Here is a 9,798-nt window from a genome sequence, read left to right on the forward strand (position 1 = left end):
CAGTGAATGGAATTTTATGTAAGAAGTGGGAAATAGTAAGAGCTGGAGGGGAGGGGAACTCCACAAGGAGAGCAACAGAAGAAGATAATTTGAACACAGGGAACTTCCCAGAGACTCATACTCCAACCAAGGACTATTCGTGGAGATAACCTAGAACCCCTGCACAGATGTAGCCCATGGCAGTTCAGTGTCCAAGTGGGTTACATAGTAATGGGAAGAGGGACTGCCTCTGACATAATCTGATTGGCCTGCTCTTTGATCACCTCCCCCTGAGGGGGGGTGCAACCTTACCAGGCCACAGTACAGGACAATGCAACCACTTTGGATGAGAACTGATAGACTAAGATCAGAAAGGAGAGGAGAACCTCCCCTATCAGTGGACTTGGGGAGGGGCATGCATGCAGAAAGGGGAGGGAGGGAGGGGCTTATGGGGGGATACAAAATGAATAAAGTGTAATTAATAAAAAATTAAAAAAAGAAAGGGAAAAATACAATTGAGGGAAGTTTTATTACATAGTGCTATATTTTTCTGTATATGTTAATATCAATGTTTTCCTAATTATAAAAGTACAAATCACTTTTTTCTTTGTAGTAAAATCAAATTTGTTCTCTTCAATCTTTCATTCTTAATATACAGGCTTTAGTCTTCTTCATTTCAGCTAAGGATTCTAGGACTGTATCAACAAGAGTGCCATCCTGCAAAGCAATGACAACTGTTGCAAAGAGGAAATGGAAATTAACAAGGTATGATTAAGTATGCATTGTTTCAGGTTCTGTATAAGATTATCTTCGTGATTTCATTTCCACAACTTGTTATTATTATTAGACTCTCACTTATTATTTAATCATCTTCACTAAGTGCTCAGTGAATTCCAAGAATTTCCCTTGAAATTTACATAAAATATCCTATTTTTAGATTATTAAAAAATAAACTGAAAAGTCTTCCATCTTCCAAACTGTCACTGTGTTCTTACTTTTGTTCTGGTGACAATTGTTTGTTTGTCCTGAATTTCTTTGTTCCTAGAGTTCAGTTGTTTTAATGAATACAATGAAGTGAAGAATCTCCTCAGTCTGACCATGACACTGTAACTCATATTAGACCAAGCTACCAATCAAGAACAATTTAAATTGTCATTGAATTAAAGCAGCTAAATAAAATACAACTAACAGCTTATTGAAGGCACTGGCAAGCAACCATGATTGCCAGGACTTGAGAATGTAATGTCCAAGAAAGCAGCATGCTACAGGAAGCCTATTTTAATTTACCACACCTCCTTTACTTTTGGACTTGTCAGTTCATAGCATAATGCTAGAGGCCAAACAAAAGAAACTTAAGTGATTGACAGTTCTCACTGAGCAAGGGACACAAGTTGTTCTGGTGACCTTTGCTTTTAAGGCGTCCCATCTTCTAAGTTCTGTTGAGAATCAAACTGAAAGTAGCTACTGAAAGACTAGTGTGTTAATCAGAGTTAATCTGATTCTTTGGTACAAAGGTTTAGAGTCAGAAGATATGGAAGAAGGGAACCTTTTAAAAACCTCTGTATTTTATTTGAAATTGGGAAGTGCCGTGTCCTAGGAGTAGAACAAACAAGAAATAAACCAATTCTTAAAAGCCTGAAACAGATCTTAGACCAACTAAGTCTTTGCTTAAAGACACACAACCAAATGGCTTAAAGGAAGGAAACCAATCAGAAGAACAGTGATCCATAGATGATAGAGATAAGGATTAGCAAATATGACCTTTTGATTGTAGCCATGATTAATTTCAGCAGAATAGATAAGATAGAAGATTGGTAAAAGAACTATATTCTGTTAATCAGATTGCTATCCTAGAACCACAAAGATAGATTTTGCTGAAATTTAAAGCTTAGCCAACTAGTTTAATGGATTAACATAACAAAAGAGAGCATTAGTGAACTGGAAGGTTGATGTATAGAAAAATGCCTAAACAAATAAAAGAAGAAACAGAAAGAAAACAAAAAAAGTGGAGGATATCTGTAGAAACCCACTATTTTCTGGAAATGAGTATTTTCAGTCTCCAAAAGAAGAGAAAGAATAGAGAAAATTGTTATTTGATAAGATAGTGACTAATAGTTTTCTAAAGCTGGCAAAGGCCATTAAATCACCAATTTGAAAACATACTACAAATCACAATTGTGATTAATAAAATAGCCTAAGTTGTATGACATATCAAAGGTATACTCACAATACATACTAACTAAATACTAAATATGAAATGGTCTTACTTTTTCTACCCCTTTTTCTTTCCAATAGTATACAGAGAAAAGTAGAACACCTGAAGTTAACTTTTATGAGTTTCTTATTTTCTTCCATGAACTTGTTGCATTTAGACCACAGGATACAAATTCATAATAGTATATTTATTCACACTTCATAAAATTTTTTCTTATAGGTGAATTTAGTATCTTCACTTGCCCTTTCAACACAGAGAACAAAGGAAAATTGAAGAATACAGATAAATTGATTTTATCTGTCTATCTGTGGCACTTTAACAAATGATGCAGTAGTCTCCTCACCCCTTGGTTTTGCTTTCTGTGTTTCAGTTACCAGTAGTCAACTAAGATTTGAAAACATTAACTGGAAAATTCCATAAATTAACAATTTAAACTTTCTTTGCATGCCATTCTGACTAATATGATAAGATCTTATGGTATCTCTACACCCTACTATGTCAGCCATTCCTTTATCTTAGTATATTCATGCTGTGTGTGGGGCCTTTTGTGAGCTATTTAGTAGCAGTGTTTACAAGACCACCTGTGGCAGGATAAGCAGAGCTTGCGGTTCAGATAATACTTGCTTTGCATAATAGTTTTCTTTGTACAGAAGACAGTTGATGCTGGCCGAAGTCATAAGCTGCTTCCTTTGGGCAAAAAGTGGAAGTTTATTATACTTAAATGTTTAGGGAAAAACAAAGCAAATTTTAGTCTTAAACCCATCCCCTGAGTTCAGGACCGCACTGAGTAGCAGTCTTGGAATAGTGTTCTGTGGGCCAGTTCTGCTTTACTTTGCTCGGGTGTCCGTCTAAATTGTGCAGTTAGTCTGACACATGCAGTTACTTTCTGCTTCACCCACTTCAGCACTACTTCATATTGTCTCAATTTTGTCATTCTTCTCACTAATTAATATTAAGTTTTCTGGATCTTTACATGCTTTCATGCTTTTATTAAAATTTTGCAAATGTTTATACTAAAAATGTTCTTAAAATGTAAATACAGTCATTATTAAATACATATTCTAAGAAATGTCTAGTTATGTAAATTGTGTATTTTTAGGCCTAGATATGTTAAGGACTAGCACACGAGAAGCCAATACTGTGAAATAATATTAAAGAATATAATATAGAATATGACTTGACTGTTCATAGACTATTAGCTACTACTCTGTTACATTCCCTCTGGTATTAATAATTAGATCTTGCTATTAAATAAGATTAAAAAAGATTAATGCTAGATGTGTGCATAATTATTTTTTTAAATCTTCCTTTTCCCCTATTAAAGATAGATGGGCTTGAAAGTAATAAACTCTGGTATTTTCCAGTTAGCAGATTTCATGTACATATTTAGGGTGTATATGTTCTAATATAGTTTTAAAATATTAAAACATCTGCTGTGTATTTTATATACTATTAACAATTTTCTTCTTTAAAAAAAAGAAAATTAGAGCTAACATCCCTAGATATTACAAAATGAGTTTTAACTGATAAAATTTAATCTTAACAATGTTTTAACTTTTTTTAAATCTTTAACATCATTGTATTTTCACTCCTTGTGACATATCTCTATACTGTGTATAGCAAGCAGTGATTAAATGTTCATTGTGGCAAAGAACCAAGGAAATATTCACAGAACTGCCACCTGTACCCAGAATCATCTAAATTATATTGGCATCATTAACATCACAGATAATTAGATTTATTTTCTAAGTAATTTTAGTGCCTCCAATTACTTACACGGGATTTCACAATTATTATTTCTGTATTTGACTTCTTTTATCACTATATATTTATATATATATCATTATCATATATGGCACATGAATTAAAGATATTTTTGAATGCCTTAACTAAAAGGAAAACTTTTCCCACAAGTTCTCCATCAAATGCTTCTTTAAAATCCAATAAGAATCATGGATGTGCCAAATGCATTTGAAAAGATAATTCAAGTGATAAGATCTTGCAAGAAAACAGACCAACAATAGGTATGTCTGAGCTATTAATCTCATATTTAATTACATGACTGTCTGTCATATGAGCTTGGTTTTATGTCTTTACAAATATCTCCTTTCATATTTTGTGGTTAGATGGGTATGATTTTTATACATCATAGAAAAGGAAACTTAAGATGCATTATAAAACATATATTCAAGAGTACACAAATACTAAAGTAGAATAAGAAGTCAGGATCATATTTATTATTAGTTTTAGTATTTACAATTTATTTACTTTGTATCCCAGCTGCAGCTCCCTTCATCATCTTTTCCCAGTCCTACCCTCCCTTCTCCTCCTTCCCTATCCTTTTTTCCTAGTCCACTGATAGGGGAAGTCTTCCTCTGCTACACTCTGACTTTAACCTATCAGGTCACATCAGCACTGTCTGGATCCTCTTCCTTTGTGGGCTGGCTGGGTCACCCCACCAGGGAGAGGTGACCAAGGAGCAGACAGCTGAGTTCATGTCAGAGACTGTCTCTCCAACTCTTACTAGGGAACCCACATGAAGACTGAGCTGTCTCTGGGCTATATCTGCATAGGTGGTCTAGGTCCTCTCTATGCATGGTCTTTGGTTGATGCATCAGTCTCTTCAGTCAACCTGGCCCCATATATTTTTTCTGTGTTGGTCTCCACGTGAGTCTCCTGTTCCCTTAGAATCCTTTTATACCCCCCTTCTTCCATAAGCCCTGAGTCTTCACCTAGAGGTGGAGACCTCAGGGAATTTGCTGTATTTTAAATTATGTTATTTTGCCATGAATTCCAAGAGTAAACTTTTGTCAATAAATTGTTTTAGGTTAAATTAACAGTGAGTTTTGAATTATTATTTATTTATAGTTATTTATTCTCTAGACTATGAAAAAAACACCAACAAAATAAATTCAAATTCACTTAGAAAATTTAAAAGAAATACTTCAAAAGAAAATGTACTATAAAACTGTTAATGTCTTTTGCCTGCTATTTGTCCCTTCAGAAATGTATTTCAAGTCTGTGAAAGAAAGCCATCTAAAACCGTTCACTCAAATATTTTCAGCAAACAAAATAAAACTTTTTTATATTTGAAATAAATATAAAATTACAACAGGTTATGTTTCCCATTTCTCCAACATTTGTTACTCTTGAAAAATCTTTGTCAACATAATGTCGGTTTGGTTTTATTTACCACAGCTTGGTTTAGGACATTGTAGAAAAAAATAGAGTATAACATTGCCCTTATTATTTTCAAAAACAGGGAGACATTAGAAGTCACGAAATTAGGAGAAAATGTATTTGGTCTTCTTTTGTGTGACAATATGTTGTTTTATTCATACATGTGATTTTGCTTTCTGAAACTTTGGTGTAAAAATATAGATATATGTGTAAATAACAATACCATAAGGTACTGTTTAAATACTTGCCTTAAATAAAATACTAATATTTTATTACTTTATGTATTAAAGATGTAGATTTTGAAATGTTTGGTTTTCCAGTTTTATTGCAACCTCTTATATATTCTAAATGTTAATTTATATAAACATGAATTTTTGAATTTGTTTAAAATATTAGAATAAGATATCATGTACCCAGAGAGATCTGTAAAACAATCCATAGGTTCCTTTTTTAATTTTTTTAAAATTTTTATTAATTATACTTTATTCACTTTTTATTCCCTATAAGCTCCACCCTCCTCCCTCCCAATCCCACCTTCTCTCCCCCTTTTCCACACATGCCCCTCCCCAAGTCCACTGACAGGGGAAGTCTTCCTCTCCTTCCTTCTGATCCTAGTCTATCAGATCTCATCAGGAGTGCCTGCATTGTCTTCCTCTGTGGCCTGATAAGGCTGCTCCCCCCCTTAGGAGGAGGTAATCAAAGAGCAGGCCAATCAGTTCATGTGAGAGGCAGTCCCTGTTCCCATTACTAGGAAACCTAGTTGGACACTGAACTGTCATGGGCTACATCTGTGCAGGGGTTCTAGGTTATCTCCATGCCTGGTACTTGGTTGGAGTATGAGTCTCAGGAAAGACGCCTGTGCTCAGATATTTTGGTTCTGTTGCTCTCCTTGTGGAGCTCCTGTCCTCTCTGAATCTTGCTATTTCCCAATTCTTTCATAAGATTCCATGCACTCTGCCTAACAATTGGCCATAAGTCTCAGCATCTGCTTTGATAGTCTGCAGGGGAGAGCCTTGCAGAGGCCCTCTGTGGCAGGCTCCTAACTTGTTTCCTGTTTTCTTCTTCTTCTGATGTCCATCTTCTTTGACTTTTGGGATGGGGATTGAGCATTTTAGCCAGAGACCTCCTTCTTGATTAGTTTCTTCAGGTGTACAGATTTTAGTAGGTTTATCCTATATTATATGCCTATGTGAGTGAGTATATACCGTGTTTATCCTTCTGCTTCTGGGATAGCTCACTCAGGATGATCTTTTCCAGTTCCCACCATTTACCTGCAAATTTCATGACTTCCTTGTTTTTTATTGCTGAGTAATATTCCATTGTGTAGATGTACCACAATTTCTGTATCCATTCTTCAGTTGAGGGGCATCTGGGTTGTTTCCAGCTTCTGGCTATTACAAATAAAGCTGCTAAAAACATGGTTGAGCAAATGTCCTTATTGTGTACTTGAGCCTCTTTTGGATATATTCCTAGAAGTGGTATAGCTGGATCTCGAGAAAGCACCAGATTGCTTTCCAGAGTGGTTGTACAAGTTTACATTCCCACCAGCAGTGAAGGAGGGTTCCCTTTGTCCACAACCTCTTCAGCAAGTGTTGTCACTTGAGTTTTTCATCTTGGCCATTCTGATGGGTGTAAGGTGAAATCTTAGGGTCGTTTTGACTTGTATCTCCCTGATGGTTAAGGACGTTGAACATTTTTTTAAGTGTTTCTCTGCCATTCTATATTCCTCTACCAAGAATTCTCTGTTTAGCTCTGTTCCCCATTTTTTAATTGGATTACTTGACTTGTTGCTTTTCAACTTTTTCAGTTCTTTATATATACCGGATAAGCCCTCTGTCAGATAGAGGTTTGATGAAGATTCTTTCCCAATCTGTAGGCATTCGTTTTGTTTTGATGGCAGTGTCCTTTGCTTTACAGAAGCTTTTCAGTTTCATGAGGTCCCATTTATTGATTGTTGCTCTTAAAGCCTGTGTTGTTGGTGTTCTGTTCAGGAAGTTGTCTCCTATACCAATGAGTTCAAGGCTAAGACAATTGAAGGAGATCAAGAGGATAGAAATCGGAAAGGAAGAAGTCAAAGTATTACTATTTGCAGATGATATGATAGTATACGTGAGTGACCCCAATATTTCTAGCAGAGAGCTCCTACAGCTGGTTAACACCTTCAGCAAAGTGGCCGGATACAAAATTAACTCAAAAAAATAAATAGTAGCCCTCCTGTATACAAAAGACAAAAAGGCTGAGAAAGAAATTAGGGAAACAACACCCTTCACAATATCCACAAAGGACATAAAGTACCTTGGTGTGAACCTAACCAAGCAAGTCAAAGACTTGTATGAAAAAATTTCAAGTCTCTGAAGAAAGAATTAGAAGAAGATATCAGAAGATGGAAAGATCTCCGATGCTCATGGCTTGGCAGGATTAACACAGTAAAAATGGCCATCTTACCAAAAGCAATCTACAAATTCAATGCAATTCCCATCAAATTACCAACACAATTCTTTACAGACATTGAAAGAAAAAAAAATATCAACTACATATGGAATAGCAAGAAACCCAGAATTGCTAAAACAATCTTCTACGATAATAGATCTTCTGGAGGTTTCTCCAACTCTGATCTCAAGCTGTACTATAAAAACTGCATGGTACTGGCATAGAAACAGACTGGTGGATCAATGAAACTGAATAGAAGACTCAGAAATAAACCCACACACTTATGGATATCTGATTTTTGACAAAGATGTCAAAACCATACAATAGAAAAAAAGTTAGCATCTTCAACAAATAGTGCTGGTCTACCTGGATGTCTATATGTAGAAAACTGCAAATAGATCCATACTTATCACCCTGCACAAAACTAAAGTCCAAGTGGATCAAAGACCTCAACATAAAACCAGACACATAGGTTTCTTAATAAAAAGGAATGGTGATAAAACGTTTTAATCATTCCTGTTACTATACAGATTACACAGAACTACAACCTAAGTACCTAACCTTATTCACTTGTCTTGTTTGGCCTACTTTTGTGATCAAAAGTACAAATTTTTATACAGCACATTTTTACATTTGTGCCTCTAAGGAATCTGCATGCCCTACCTAACAGCCATACAACTTATGAGACTTCTTAAGGCCATTATTTTAATTTAAAAATCTAACTGAGAAAGCATGAGACAGAATAATCTTCATAGCTCCTTCTGGATTCCTAGGAGTATAGTCAGAATCCGTCATAGAAAAGGCCCAATAATTTTTCACCATACTTTGTGGTTAGTTTTTTGATTGTGTTGACTGTTTTAAGAATCACACTCAACATCTTTCCTTTCAAATTAGTTCAGGTAATTACATGTCTCAAAGGAAATCTTTTTACCATATGAATGACAGAAGATTAGAAAATGAGGCCCAAGATAGTTTAGTTTAGTTAAGGGCACTTGCTGACTTAAGTTGATCCCTAGAACCCCAAATGTAGCAGAAAACCAACAGCAAGTTATCATCTGTTCTAAAAACCCACATATACAAAGCAATGTAAGTCACTGTGTATACCTGCCATCCACCTCGTGCCTTAAGCTATGAAAATTTCTTACATAAACAATTTTTTCAGAGGTTTTCTTTTGGCAAAAATAGTTTTACAATACAACCATGTCAAGGAGATAATACTAAATGTGAGAATATAAAGTTGTTTTAATAACTTTAAAATATTTGCTTTGAAACTAGAACAAGTATGTTGTAGAGTCATTATACAGCCATTTTAAAGAACTATGTAAGAAATAGACCAATCAAATATACATTTACAAATATCCACATATATACACAGGGAGAGAGATCTTAGCAAATCTTCACAAAATGAATATACTTATGAAGTAAAATTGTTCCCTCCTCATCTGCCTATATTCCTTATGGGCAACCTTTGGGCAGAGTGCAGGGAATCTTAGGAAAGAAGTGGGAAATATTAAGATCTGAAGAGGACAGGAACTCCACAAGTAGAGCAACAGAACAAAAAAATCTGAGCATAGGGGTCTTTCCTGAGACTGATATTCCAACCAAGGACTATGTATGGAGATAACCTAAGACCCCTGCACAGATGTAGCCCATGGCAGTTCAGTATCCAAGTGGGTTCCATTGTAATAGGAACAGGGACTGTCTCTGACATGAACTGATTGGCCTGCTCTTTAATTACCTCCCCTTGAGGGGGAAGCAGCATTACCAGACCACAGAAGAAGACAATGCAGCCACTCCTGATGAGACCTAATTGACTAGGATCAGAAGGAAAGAAAAGAAGTCCTCTCCTATCAGTGGACTTGGGGAGGGGCATGCATGCAGAGGGTGGAGGAAGAGAGGGATTGGGACGGGAGGAGGGAGAGAACCACAAGGGGGATACAAAGTGAATACCTAGCAGTGTTTCAAAGCAGACACTAAGACTCATAACCAAACCC

The 9,798-nt window shown here is 35.7% G+C and overlaps 1 pseudogene; it reads left to right on the plus strand.

The window, feature by feature from the left end:
• LOC129676272 (kinesin-like protein KIF18A) overlaps positions 1-5,160 on the plus strand; it is an 87,158-nt pseudogene extending 81,998 nt beyond the window's left edge.
• The last annotated feature ends 4,638 nt before the right edge of the window (positions 5,161-9,798 follow it).

The sequence above is a fragment of the Psammomys obesus genome, unplaced genomic scaffold (assembly GCF_907164565.1).
Source record: "Psammomys obesus unplaced genomic scaffold, mPsaObe1.curated_primary_1811, whole genome shotgun sequence".
Taxonomy (NCBI): Eukaryota; Metazoa; Chordata; class Mammalia; order Rodentia; family Muridae; genus Psammomys; species Psammomys obesus.